The sequence below is a fragment of the Triticum aestivum genome, chromosome 7A (genome assembly GCF_018294505.1).
Source record: "Triticum aestivum cultivar Chinese Spring chromosome 7A, IWGSC CS RefSeq v2.1, whole genome shotgun sequence".
In the NCBI taxonomy this organism is placed as follows: Eukaryota; Viridiplantae; Streptophyta; class Magnoliopsida; order Poales; family Poaceae; genus Triticum; species Triticum aestivum.
This window is the reverse complement of record NC_057812.1, coordinates 362,241,721-362,254,816: the sequence shown is the minus strand read 5'-3', so window position 1 is coordinate 362,254,816 and position 13,096 is coordinate 362,241,721. Positions and strand designations below refer to the sequence as shown.

Below are 13,096 nucleotides of genomic sequence, written 5' to 3'. Positions count from 1 at the left end.
CAAGCCATGGATTGATGCTTGTTGGTGGAAGGGGGAGTATAAACTTTACCATTCTGTTTGGGAACCGCCTATAATGTGTGTACCATGGAAGATAGCGCCGTCTCTTGGTTGTTATGTTGACAATGAAAGTATACCGCTCAAAATAGCATTCACCTCTATTTCAAAACCGATCTCTGGCACCACTACAAATCCCTGCTTCCCTCTGCGAAGGGCCTATCTATTTACTTTTATGTTGAGTCACCATCTTCTTATCAAAAAGCACCAGTTGTAGAGCACCGCTGTCATTTGCATTCATTACTATTAGTTTACATTGAGTATGACTTGACTGGATCTCTTTTACCATGAATTACAATGTCTAGTCAGTCCTTGATCTTTAAAGGTGCTCTGCATTTATGTTTTGCGGTCTCAGAAAGGGCTAGCGAGATACCATCTTGTTATATCATATTACGATTATTTTGAGAAAGTGTTGTCATCCGAGATTTATTATTATTGCTCGCTAGTTGACTATGGCATTGATATGAGTAAACATGAGACCTATGCGTTATTGTGAATATGGTTAGTTCATAATCTTTGCTGAAAACTTGAATACTGGCTTTACATATTTACAACAACAAGAGCAAACAGAGTTTGTAAAAGTTTTTCTTTATCACTTTCAGTTTGTCAACTGAATTGCTTGAGGACAAGCAAAGGTTTAGGCTTGGGGGAGTTGATACGTCTCCGCCGTATCTACTTTTCCAAACACTTTTGCCCTTGTTTTGGACTCTAACTTACATGATTCGAATGGAACTAACCCGGCTGACGCTGTTTTCAGCAGAATTGCCATGGTGTTATTTATGTACAGAAACAAAAGTTCTCGGGATGAGCTGAAACTTCACAGAATATCTTTTCGGAAATAATAAAAAATCCTTGCAAAAGATGAAGAACAGGGGGCACACACCCTACCCACGAGGGTGGGGGCGCGCCTGCCCCCCTAGGACGCGCCCCCTACCTCATGGGCCCCCTGGAGCTCCTCCGACCTCAACTCCAACTCTATATATTTGGTTTCGAAGAGAAAAAATCAGAGAGAAGGATTCATCATGTTTTATGATACAGAACTGCTGCCAAGCCCTAAAACCTCTCGAGAGGGCTGATCTGGGGTCCGTTCGGGGCTTCGGATAGGGGAATCCATCGCCATCATCATCATCAACCTTCCTCCATCACCAATTTCATGATGCTCACCGCCGTGCGTGAATAATTCCATTGTAGGCTTGCTAGACGGTGATGGGTTGGACGAGATTTATCATGTAATCGACTTAGTTTTGTTAGGGTTTGATCCCTAGTATCCACTATGTTCTGAGATTGATGTTGCTATGACTTTGCTATGCTTAATGCTTGTCACGAGGGGTCGAATGCCATGATTTCAGATCTGAACCTATTATGTTACCATCAATATATGAGAGTTCTTGATCCTATCTTCCAAGTCTGTAGTCACCTATTATGTGTTATGATCCGTTAACCACGAAGGGACAATAATCGGGATACTTACCGGTGATGACCGTAGTTTGAGGAGTTCATGTATTCACCATGTGCTAATGCTTTGGTCCGGTACTCTATTAAAAGGAGGCCTTAATATCCCTTAGTTTCTGCTAGGACCCCGCTGCCATGGGAGGGTAGGACAAAAGATGTCATGCAAGTTCTTTTCCATAAGCACATATGAATATATTCGGAATACATGCCTACATTACATTGATGAATTCGAGCTAGTTCTGTGTCACCCTATGTTATGACTGTGACATGATTAACCGCATCCGGCATAATTCTCTATCACCGATCCATTGCCTACGAGCTTTCCATATATTGTTCTTCGTTTGTTTACTTTTCCATTGCTATTGCAATCATCACTACAAATACCAAAAATACTACTTTTGCTACCGTTACCACTACTATCATATTACTTTGCTACTAAATACTTTGCTACAGATATTAAGTTTCCAGGTGTGGTTGAATTGACAACTCAGCTGCTAATACTTGAGGATATTATTTGGCTCCCCTTGTGTCGAATCAATAAATTTGGGTTGAATACTCTACCCTCGAAAACTGTTGCGATCACCTATACTTGTGGGTTAACATTGACGAAACACAATTCCAGCCGCTGCAAGTTCCTGAAGCACCAGATCCAATCTAGACACCATGACAGAGGGGTTCACCATCCTCATTGGTGCCTCTCCGATGATGCGTGAGTAGTTCATTGTAGACCTATGGGTCCGTAGGCAATAGCTAGATGGCTCCCCCTCTCTCTCTCTTTTGATTCTCAATACAATGGTCTCTTGGGGATCTATTTGATGTAACTCTTTTGCGGTGTGTTTGTTGGGATCCGATGAACTTTGAGTTTATGATCATATCTATTTTATCCATGAAAGTTATTTGAGTTTTGATCTCTTATATGCATGATTACTTATATCCTCATATTTCTTCTTTGAATCTTTGGTTTAGTTAGGCCAAATAGATTGATTTTTCTTGCCATGGGAAGATGTGCTTTGTGATGGGTTTGGTCATGTGATGTTCTTTCCCAGTGACAGAAGGGGCAGCAAGACACATATTGATCATTGCTATTAAGGATAACAAGATGGGGTGTATTCCTACATGAATAGATCTTGTCTACATCATGTCATCATTCTTATTGCATTACTCTGTTTTCCATGAACTTAATACACTAGATGCATGATGGATAGCGGTCGATGTGTGGAGTAATACTAGTAGATGCAGGCAGTAGTGGGTCCACTAATCTTGGACGTGATGCATCTATAATGATCATTGCCTGGATATCATCATAATTATTTGAAGTTCTATCAATTTCCCAGCAGTAATGTGTTTACCCGCCGTATGCTATTTTTCTCGAGAGAAGCAACTAGTGAAATCTACGGCCCCGGGTCTCTTCTTTATCATATTTGCTTTCCGGTATATTATTTTCCTCATTTATTTTCGGATCTATTAATCCAAACACCCAAAAATACCTTGCTGCAATTGTTTGTTATGTATTTTATCTCACGTTCCCGCGATATCTATTTATCCAATCTACTAAAAAATTCTCTATCTTTTACCCGGGAGGGATTGACAACCCCTCTTACGTGTCGCATTGCATGTATTTGTTCTTTGTGTGCAGGTACCATTTATATAGTGTTGCGTGGTTCTCCTATTGGTTCGATAACCTTGATCTCATCACTGAGGGAAATACCTGCCGTAGGTGTGCTGCCTCATCCCTTCCTCTTCGGGGAAAATACTGACGCGGACACGGGCCATCATTGGCCGTGGCTCCACTTTCTTCGTCCGTGGACTCGGCGTTTTCGGAGGTGTAATCTAACATGTCCGTTAAGTATAGGACTGTGGCTACTAGGTGGGGGGTGGGTGGGTCATAAAATTCCCTCTAATTCACCTCGAGGGGCTGTTGAATGCAGGCCGAGGGCCAGTCATCTCGAATAGCCATCATCTGGATTCGGTCAAGCGCTTCATTTAACAAGGCGAGGCTTGCCAAGCTGGCATGCAATGGCCGCTCAGGACTGGTCTCAGTTGTGGCGGGGTGAGGGGTGATCCAGGCTCGAACTGAACCCTGGTCTTCCAGGGCCGAGTTGACCTCAAGGCCCGAGGTCGGGCTTGTGGCCGGATAGGCATAAGAGACCGAGGACGAAACCTGGTCTTCGGACATTGTCTCTGTATTGGGGCTCGAAGCCAAGTGGGTGAGGGGGAGTTCGGTCAGGGATGATTCCTGATTTCTAAACGTCAACCTGTCACTTGGGCTCAAGGCCAAATGTGTGGCATGAGGAGAGGGTTCGGCCGAGAGTGACTCTTGGTGTTCGAACACCACTCTTGCATTGAGGCTTGAAGCTAGGTCTTCGGCAGACACCATTAGCGTGGCTGAAGGGGATTCTGGCCTCCGGGCAGGGTGGAGCTGTCCGAGTTCTAGGCCAGCAGGGGGGTTCAGGCCGATCCATAGATCGGATCGAGAGAAAGCTCTGGAGTAGGCACTAGGGACCCATATGGGTACCGGGTGAGGCCATGAATCCGGCCAATACTAAATCTCCTCGAGCATCAGCGATCTACTCGAAGTTGCCAAATCTAATCCAGTGTTTGGGGGCATAATTGTTGATTTGGTCTAGATGACCAGTTGGGTTGGCATGCAGCACGATGCTGCCGAATGTGAAGAGCTGGCCAGGGACAAAGATGTCCCCGGAGTTGATGCCATCTCCAATGGTCAGGCGAGCCATCGATCCTTCGGTGACCCAACAATGGAACTCTCAATGAAAGCACCAATGTTGGTGTCAAAATTGGTGGATCTCGGTTAGGGGGTCCCGAGCTGTGGATCTAGGATCAATGGGGAACAAGGGACGAAGAAAATGGTGTTTACCCAGGTTCGGGCCCTCTCTAAGAGATAAAACCCTTTGTCCTGTTTCATTATATTTGATGTGTATGGTATGATTATAGAGTCAATCTACCTCGAGATCAGGCGAGCTGAACCCTAGGTTAATGGGGTGTTCGATGTTGCTCTAGCCCTAAAGACTAAAACCCTCTCGTTTATAGAGACACCAGTAGGGTTAGGGTTTCGTATGGTCGATTACAATGAAGGAAAGATCATGCTAAATCTTGACTTGGAGGGCACACTACTAGGAAAATGCTTATAGATAGAAGTTTACCAGTAGCGCTTGTTTATGACCCAACACTACTAGTAGTCAGTAGTAGTGCTAGGTAGAAAGAGCGTTACTGGTATACATTAGCAGCAGCGCTGGCTTCCTTGGACCATGCTACTGGTAAGTGTGCCACACCACACCACCTGATCAATAAAAATTAGCAGCGCGGGTCGTCTACCCAGCTCTACTGTTAGTTTAGGATCTATAGTGCCTATTGAAAGACAATACACCACGACACTGCATTCCCTACCCACGTATGTTGGCAAAAGTCACTTTAGCCAACCGACTTCAGGTCAAGAAAACTTCTATCAAACTGTTGGTCGGTAATACTCACATGTAACACCCAACTGTCGGTCGGGAATGCTGAAGCATATAGCATCAAACTTTTGGACGGTAAAAAGGGCACTACTATCAAACTGTTGGTCGGCAAATTATGCCGACTGACCATGGGTCGCCAATTCGGCCGCTGAAAATATCCGCGCGCGCGTGCGTGGGAAACTTAGCGCATGAAGCCCATCTAAAATTTTCGGCCCCTCATCCCCACAGCCCACCCTGATCTCCCCCTATCTCTCTGTCCTCTCTCCCTTATCTCTTTCTCTCCCGATCTGAGTGGCGGCTACATCCACTTTCTCTCCTCTCATTTATATGGAGCTCCGCCCCGAAGTGGAGGAAAGGGTACGCGACCGTCGATCTATGTGCGTCTAGGCATGGAGGGCACCCTCCTCTCGCGCTCCTTCTTCGTCTGGAGCGCTAGCATCCCAGACAGCGTAGATCCACTACCCCTACGTCCGCCCCACGCCGGCCGCCGGTGGCTCGCATAGATCTGTTCCTCCCCCACCTGCCGCACGCGACAGAGCATGCTGCCATGTTGTTTTGGTGCAGCCAGACCGCCGCCCCTACCCTCACGCTCCGGGTAGAGGCTCGTTCTTCTTGGTGGTGACTACACGTTCCTTCCCGGTGGTGGCACTCTTCCTGCCGTCTTATGTTTCTCCCAGCGGCTGCGCCCTTTGACACCTACCTCGAATCAGTGAGTCCTTCCAGTTTTCTTTGAATTTGATGTGCAACTGTATGCATGTCTTTGTTTATCTTGAATTCTCTCATATCCATGTTCATCAGTTACTCAGTTTGCAATAGAACTACACATCTTTCCTAGATCGTAGTTGTCTGTTTATTAGCAAACAATGATTCCTTACCTATCAATTTTGCGTCCGTAGATCAATTCGTCAATAGAGAGATGAAGCTCCAAAGAAGTGTGATGAGGAAAAAGCCGGTACACCTCTACTCTTTGTAGTATATAAGAGAGGACGACTAAACTAATATTGCCAACATATATGTTTGTTGTCCTTGACCTGGATACCGATGACACTCTTTTTCTTTCAGTTTGTAGTTGGTTTGCATTGCTTCAACAAAAGAATTTTGTCTGAATGTGGTAAATAACAGTTGGTCTAGAGTCATATGGGTACAGTGCAGCATATCAACTCTGCCCCTACACAATATACATGTCATTAGTCATTACTTATTTCTTAAGAAATAACTTGTTTTGTTGTTTTCTGTTGTGAACTACATGATATGGACATTTCACTCCAGTTTGTGCTATTTTTTAACTCAAATTGACATGTTGATATGTCATCCTAGAATTTTGTTGTTCCTATTGGGACCTATATTATCAATTTTACACCTTGCAGAATTTATGACTAACAGGTTATATGCTGGTATCTTACTCTGTGGATTTCGACATTGGACGTTTGACCAAAATCATATACTGGAGAATGCTTGTATTATAATAGAAGGTAGACTTACCAATCGGATAGAGTGAACAATACTTATATTAGTGTTTTCCATTGTATTGCATGTGCATTGTGGTCACTAGTATCAATCCATAGAAATTACGCTGTATGCTGATGGATGAAATGAATAGTACCTATATCCTGACTTGCCACTACTATATTGTAGCTTCTAAAACACTTGTATGCACAGATAGTTTCTCTTGGTTATTATAACTGAAACATTATTGAGATAAATCTCGCTCAGTTTTTCAAGTGGGGAAGGAAAGCTTCAAGATGTTCCACTTAAAGCGCTGATATCTATATGATGGTTTATAATCTACCAGTGGAACTTTAAATGATACAGTTTACCAATTTCAACAAAGTGTGTTAGCAGATTAAGTAAAAAAAGTGTTACATATGAAATGAACTGGATTCAACCATTCTCTAGAAGAAAGAAACTATTTGTCATATCGTGATATTATCTTGTAGAATAACAACAGGGATATGTTGACATTTGACACTTATGATGTCCTTTTTCCATGATGCTTCGCCTACTGTTAATATCCTCTTCTCCAACTGACACATTCTTGCAAGCAATCACTATTGATGAAATAGTTATGAGCACTTTTCTTGTAGAGTATAATAGATCTTTTATATGGAACTATTCAGTTGACTTGTGAAGGAATAGCTAATGTCATGCTTGAATAACTGGGTTGTTGTCATGACCTTAACAGTGCAAAGCTATGCATATAAAGTTGTCATGCTTGTATAAGTGGGCAGTACATAAAGCTGCTGTTGTGACCTTAACCATCCAAAACTAATGAAAAAATTTGAGATGTGCTAGTGTGTATACTATATTGGAACATAATGCATAGTTCCTGTATGTGCAGCAATTCAATTGCCCTGTGAAGTAATAGTTGATGCCATGCTTGTAAGTGGGTCGGTTTCATTACCTTAACAGTGCAAAGCTATGCACGTATCATTCACATTTTATTTTGAATTTCCCTTCAGCAATTACTTGTGAATGTTTCAGCACTAAACTGTATTTGGCTGAGTATATCAATATTCAAACTTGTTTGTGTCGCTTTCACTATTTTGTGAGCCTTTAATTGCTCTAGTGTTCACATCTTTCGTCTTGGATACTATATCTGTTATTTGACCTGACTAGACGCTTATTTATGATTATCACAGATAAAAATGATATTTTTTTATGTTTGTTGTCGATTTTCAAGAAACAAAGTAGTTGCTGCCTAAATCTGGAACATTTCCTAGACTTGTATTATTAATGTAGTCTGACCATCTTTATTTCCAACAACATATACTATTAGCAGATGTTGGAATTCATATTGGCTTTATACAAAAGAATTTTTTTTCTTATAGTATTGTTCTATTGGTGAAGTGAATATTAAAATAATTTATCTCGAGGAGAAACTGAAAGAATTCCAGATCTTGATGAATGTATACCTTGGTTGTGAGGATCTGAAGAAACCCTTTTTCCATTGCAGGTAGTGGAGCAAGATTTCTTATATCTGGGTGAGGGCATCAATCAATGTTGGGACAAGGAATCTCATCACTACAATATATAGCTAACCCAGTGGACCAAGCGTGTTCTTGAGCATAGCGAGACGAAAAACATCTTTCCTGAGTTGGCATGTGAAGGTAACTTGACCCCTCTTGTATATTTTGTGAAATTCGAAGTCAAAATAAGGGATGTATTCACCAGCTAGTCAATCTCCTTTCAGGAAGAATAGTATAAAAAACTCTATGCTTAGCACACATCTGCTATGGAAAGTACATCATCATTAAGCCTAGTTACTTAAGTTGTCCTAGTAAGATCTACAATTTTGTATAATAAGTCTGCACAAGTGTAGTCCATGAAATCAAAGTAAATAGCTAGATAAGCATGTTATTTTTTATGAGAAGAAACAAACGCCTTCGCTGACCAATCAACTCCTTATGGAGATGGTGGGCCGGCTAGGGTGATAACAGTCGAGGATCAATGTTAGTGTTAACACTTGGCTATTGAATTCTATGTATTTATTACTATTTCTATTTTTGATAATGTGATGATTCTCTTTGTCGGAATTTTTCTACTATGGTCTAGATTCTATTAGTGTATTATAATTGAGAATTGTTTAACTTATGTAGGAAACAAACCAAAGGAGTGCACTCACACGGAACCATGAAGCCAATGATCTACGTCAACTAGATGTTTTAGATTTCATTTTGTACCACTGATGTCTCATACTTGCATCTTTTACCTGTCCTTTTGTGAACTTGATGATGGTGTCTTGGTGGTAATATTTAGAACAGAATGAAGTGTATGTATGTGACAAATAGTTGTGTATGTATGTGAAAAATAGTTAATGGAACAAAAATATTTGGTGCACCTGATGTGAGCCTGATGTATGGTGTCTTGGTGATTATACTTGACAATCAGTACCATATGTTAACTAAAGTTGTGGCTGGATAAATAAAATGCAGATGAACTGTTGGTTGGCAAAGAAAAATCATGCATGATTGTTGGTCGGCAAAACAAACCTCGTGTGATAGTCGGTTGGCAAAGGATAATGCCAGGCCCAACAGAATGTTGGTGAGGAAAGAATACCCCATCCAATAGTCTGTTGGGAAAGGCCCATGGTTGCCCCAACAGGCCATTGGTCGGGAAAGGCCCATGGCAGGTCCAACAGACTATCTGTCGGGAAAGATACTCTATAGCCGTCAAGCAGCCGGTCAGGAAAGCTATGTCGGTCGGGAAAAGCTTTTCCCGTCTGGAGTTTCCCCAACATACGTTGTCAGTCGGCACTACTCTTTTCCATCTAACTATTCGTTGGTGAAATTTAGATTCTCGACCAACCTGTCTGTCGGGGATGTAGTGTTGTGGTGTAGTGAGAAACGTGCTATGTGTACACTTTTACCAGTAGAATGTTTTTCCACCCCGCGCTATAGGTAGTGGAACTTAGCAGTAGATATTTTGGCTGGCGCCCATAGGCATAGCGCGCATTGGTGACCAGCGCTACTGCTACGGTCACTAGCCAAAATACCTACCACCTTCCCCCCTTCTTCCTCCCTCTCTTCTTCCTTCCCCTTCCTTTCTCCCACTGTCCTGGCACTTGCTTGTTCCTTTCAATGCTCCCCCTCTTCTTTGCCCCTCCACCACTGAGGGAGTCCTGGACTAAGGGGTCCTCGGGCGTCCGGCCTGTTATCCATAGGCCGGACTAATGGGCTGTGAAGACATTAAGGCTGAAGACCGTACCTGTGTCCGGATTGGACTCTCCTTGGCGTGAAAGGCAAGCTTGGCGACCGACTATGAAGATTCCTTCTTATGTAACCGACTCTATGTAAACCCTAGATCCCCTCGGTGTCTATATAAACCGGAGGGGTTAGTCCGGAAAAGATATATTCTTTACCATAGTCATACATGCTAGGCTTCTAGGGTTTAGCCATTACGATCTTGTGGTAGATCAACTCTTGTAACACTCACATTCATCAAGATCAATCAAGCAGGACGTAGGGTATTACCTCCATAGATAGGGCCCGAACCTGGGTAAACATCGTGTCCCCCGTCTCTTGTTACCATCGATCCTACATGCACAGTTCGGGACCCCCTACCCGAGATCCACCGGTTTTGACACCGACATTGGTGCTTTCATTGAGAGTTCCACTATGCCATCTACTAAAGGTTCGATGGCCCCTCCAATTGTCTATAGCGACGCTGTCCAAGGAGAAACCTTCCTCCCTGGATAGATTTTCGTGTTCGGCGGCTTCGTACTGCGGGCCAACTCTCTTGGCCATCTGAAGCAGATCGATAGCTACACCACTAGCCACCGGGTCAGATTTGGAAGATTGAACTACGTCGTAGATATCCGTGGAGACTTGATCTTTAATGGATTTGAGACCGCAGCGATCGGTCACCCTCGCCCTGATGAACATGACTTAAATCTGTCATCGGATCACATCCAGGAGATGGTCCCTGTTGTTGCAACGGCCTTAGAACCTGAGCAGATCGTGCCATCCGAGGCCATAGAGTCTGCGGCGTTGGAGCCGCACACGGACTCGACACCCCGCAAATTTGCATCAATGAAACTCCGGACTCGTCTCCGACTATAAGTCCAGGACCGGGTACGCCTGCGGACACCGAGCTAGATCGTTTATCGATTTTCGAATTTAGCGCCGCAGACATCTTCCAGCACTCACCTTAGGGTGATGTGCTAAACTCTTTAAAGAACTTGTCCTTGGAGAAGGACTCACAGCCGAACTATGTTCGGTTCAAGCCAGATGCTGATGATGGGAAATTTTGCTTCCCTCCCACCACCCACTTCATAGCCACTATCGATGACTTAACCGACGTGCTTGATTACGACTCCGAAGACATCGACGGTATGGACGACGATGTCGACCAGGAGCAAGGCCAAGAGCCACCATTTACTAGATGTTGGACGGCCACCTCTTCGTACAATGTGTACATGGTCGACACACCTAAAAAAGCTAGCGACGATCACAAAGGAGATCAATTTGCGAATAAACTTTCTGAGACACAGTCCAAGCGCCAGCGCCCTAAGCGCGGCTCTAAGCCTCGTTGTTCAAAACATGACGAAACTGGCACCGGAGAAAATAGTACTCCGGGCGACGCCAAAAACAATGAAGACCCTGTCGGGGCTGCATCCGAACGGAGGAACAAGACAACGAGCAAGATAACCCTGATAAACAGGCCATGCCCAATGATCCAGATGATGATACTTATCGTCCAGTCTCCGAGGATAATGAGAGTGTCGGCAATGAGGACTTCATCTTGCTTGAGGCACCCCTCGAGCAGGAGCGCTTCAAGCACCAGCTAATAGGCAATGCAAGAAGCCTGAAGAAGAAGCAGCAACAGCTCCAAGCTGATCAAGACCTGCTCATTGACAGGTGCACTGATGTCCTAGCAGCCGAAGAATAAGGCCTTGAGCGCCCAGCCAAGATTTACACAAAGCGAAGACTGCTACCTTAGTTCGATGAGGAAGAACCAGATCCCATACCTCCCTCACGCAATGCGGACCGACCACCACATGGTCGGGACAGTGCGGCGGACCGACCACCCCGCGGTCAGGATAAAACGACAACTCAGGCTAAACAACAGCCCGCCCCACCGCCTCGCAAAAACAGGGACAAAACAGCTCGGGACCATACATACGACCTTCGGCAGGATCTGGACAGAACAACAGCACATACCAGCTCAATCTACGGATCGCGTGGACGCTTCCCGACTCGGGATGACGGCTACCTATTCAGACGTGACAAACCTAGTCACACCAGGGCCGATAACCGCAGATGGACTTCATCGAAGGTGCGCCATGACGTGGCCCGATATAGAGGCGCCGCACACCCTCTCTGCTTCACAAATGAGGTGCTGGATCACGAATTCCCTGAGGGGTTCATTCTCGTCAATATTGAATCATACGACAGAACAACTGATCCCGCAGTATGGATTGATGAATTTATTCTCCACATCCACATGGCCCGTGGAGACGACCTCCACGCCATGAAATACCTCCCACTAAAACTCAAAGGGCGATCTCTACACTGGCTAAATAGCCTACCCGAGAATTCCATCGGCAGCTGGGAGGACTTGGAAGAGGCCTTCCTTGACAACTTCCAGGGTACATATGTCCGGCCACCCGATGCCGATGACTTAAGCCACATAGTTCAACAACCTGGAGAATCAGCCGGAAAATTCTGGACTAGGTTCCTAACCAAAAAGAACCAGATCACTGACTATCCGGATGCCGAAGCCCTAGCAGCCTTTAAACACAACATCCGCGACGAATGGCTGGCACGCCACCTTGGCCAAGAAAAGCCAAAGTCCATGGCAGCCCTTACGACACTCATGACCCGCTTTTGCGCGGGTGAGAACAGCTAGCTGGCTCGTAGCAAAAACACAACCAGCGAGACAGGCCCCTCCGAGGCCAAGAACAGCTCTGGCAAGCTTCGGCGCAATAGAAACAAACGCCGAAGCAACAACGACAACACCGATGACACCACCATTAATGCCGGATTCAGCGGCTCCAAGTCCGGCCAACGAAAGAAGCCCTACAAAAGGAACAGTGAGGGACCATCCACCCTAGATCGCATACTCGATCGTCCGTGCCAGATACATGTTATCCTAGATAAACAAGCCAATCTCACCAACATACACTGTTGGGTTTTCAAACAGGCTGGCAAGTTAAATGCAGAAAACAAAGAAAAGGGATCACAAAGTGAGGACGAGGACGAAGGGCCCCGGCAGCCGAACACTGGGGGGCAGAAGAAATTTCCCCCTCAAGTCAAAATGGTGAACATGATATACGCTACACACATCTCCAAAAGGGAGCGCAAGCGAGCACTTAGGGACGTCCACGTGGTAGAGCCAGTCTTACCAAAATTCAATCCGTGGTCGTCGTTCCCGATCACCTTCGATCGTCGAGATCACCCAACTAGTATCCGCCATGGCGGTTCAGCCGCACTAGTCGTCGACCCAATTATCGACGAGTTTCACCTAACACGAGTCCTAATGGATGGTGGTAGCAGCCTCAACCTGCTCTATCAGGACACAGTGTGGAAGATGGGCATAAACCCCTCACGAATCAAACCAACAAAGACTACCTTTAAAGGAGTCATACCAGGCGTAGAGGCCTGATGTACAGGCTCAAT

The 13,096-nt window shown here is 44.8% G+C and overlaps 1 long non-coding RNA gene across 2 annotated transcripts; it reads left to right on the top strand.

Moving 5' to 3' along the window:
* The first annotated feature begins 5,209 nt into the window (after window positions 1-5,209).
* LOC123154859 (uncharacterized) lies at window positions 5,210-8,816 on the top strand. Of its 2 annotated transcripts, XR_006477096.1 has the most exons (5): window positions 5,226-5,688; window positions 5,876-5,931; window positions 6,363-6,451; window positions 7,933-8,086; window positions 8,576-8,816. It is a non-coding gene; the product is annotated as an uncharacterized lncRNA (long non-coding RNA). The 2 variants fall into 2 exon arrangements; XR_006477095.1 differs by having other exon boundaries at window positions 5,210-5,688; window positions 5,876-8,086.
* Window positions 8,817-13,096: the final 4,280 nt, after the last annotated feature.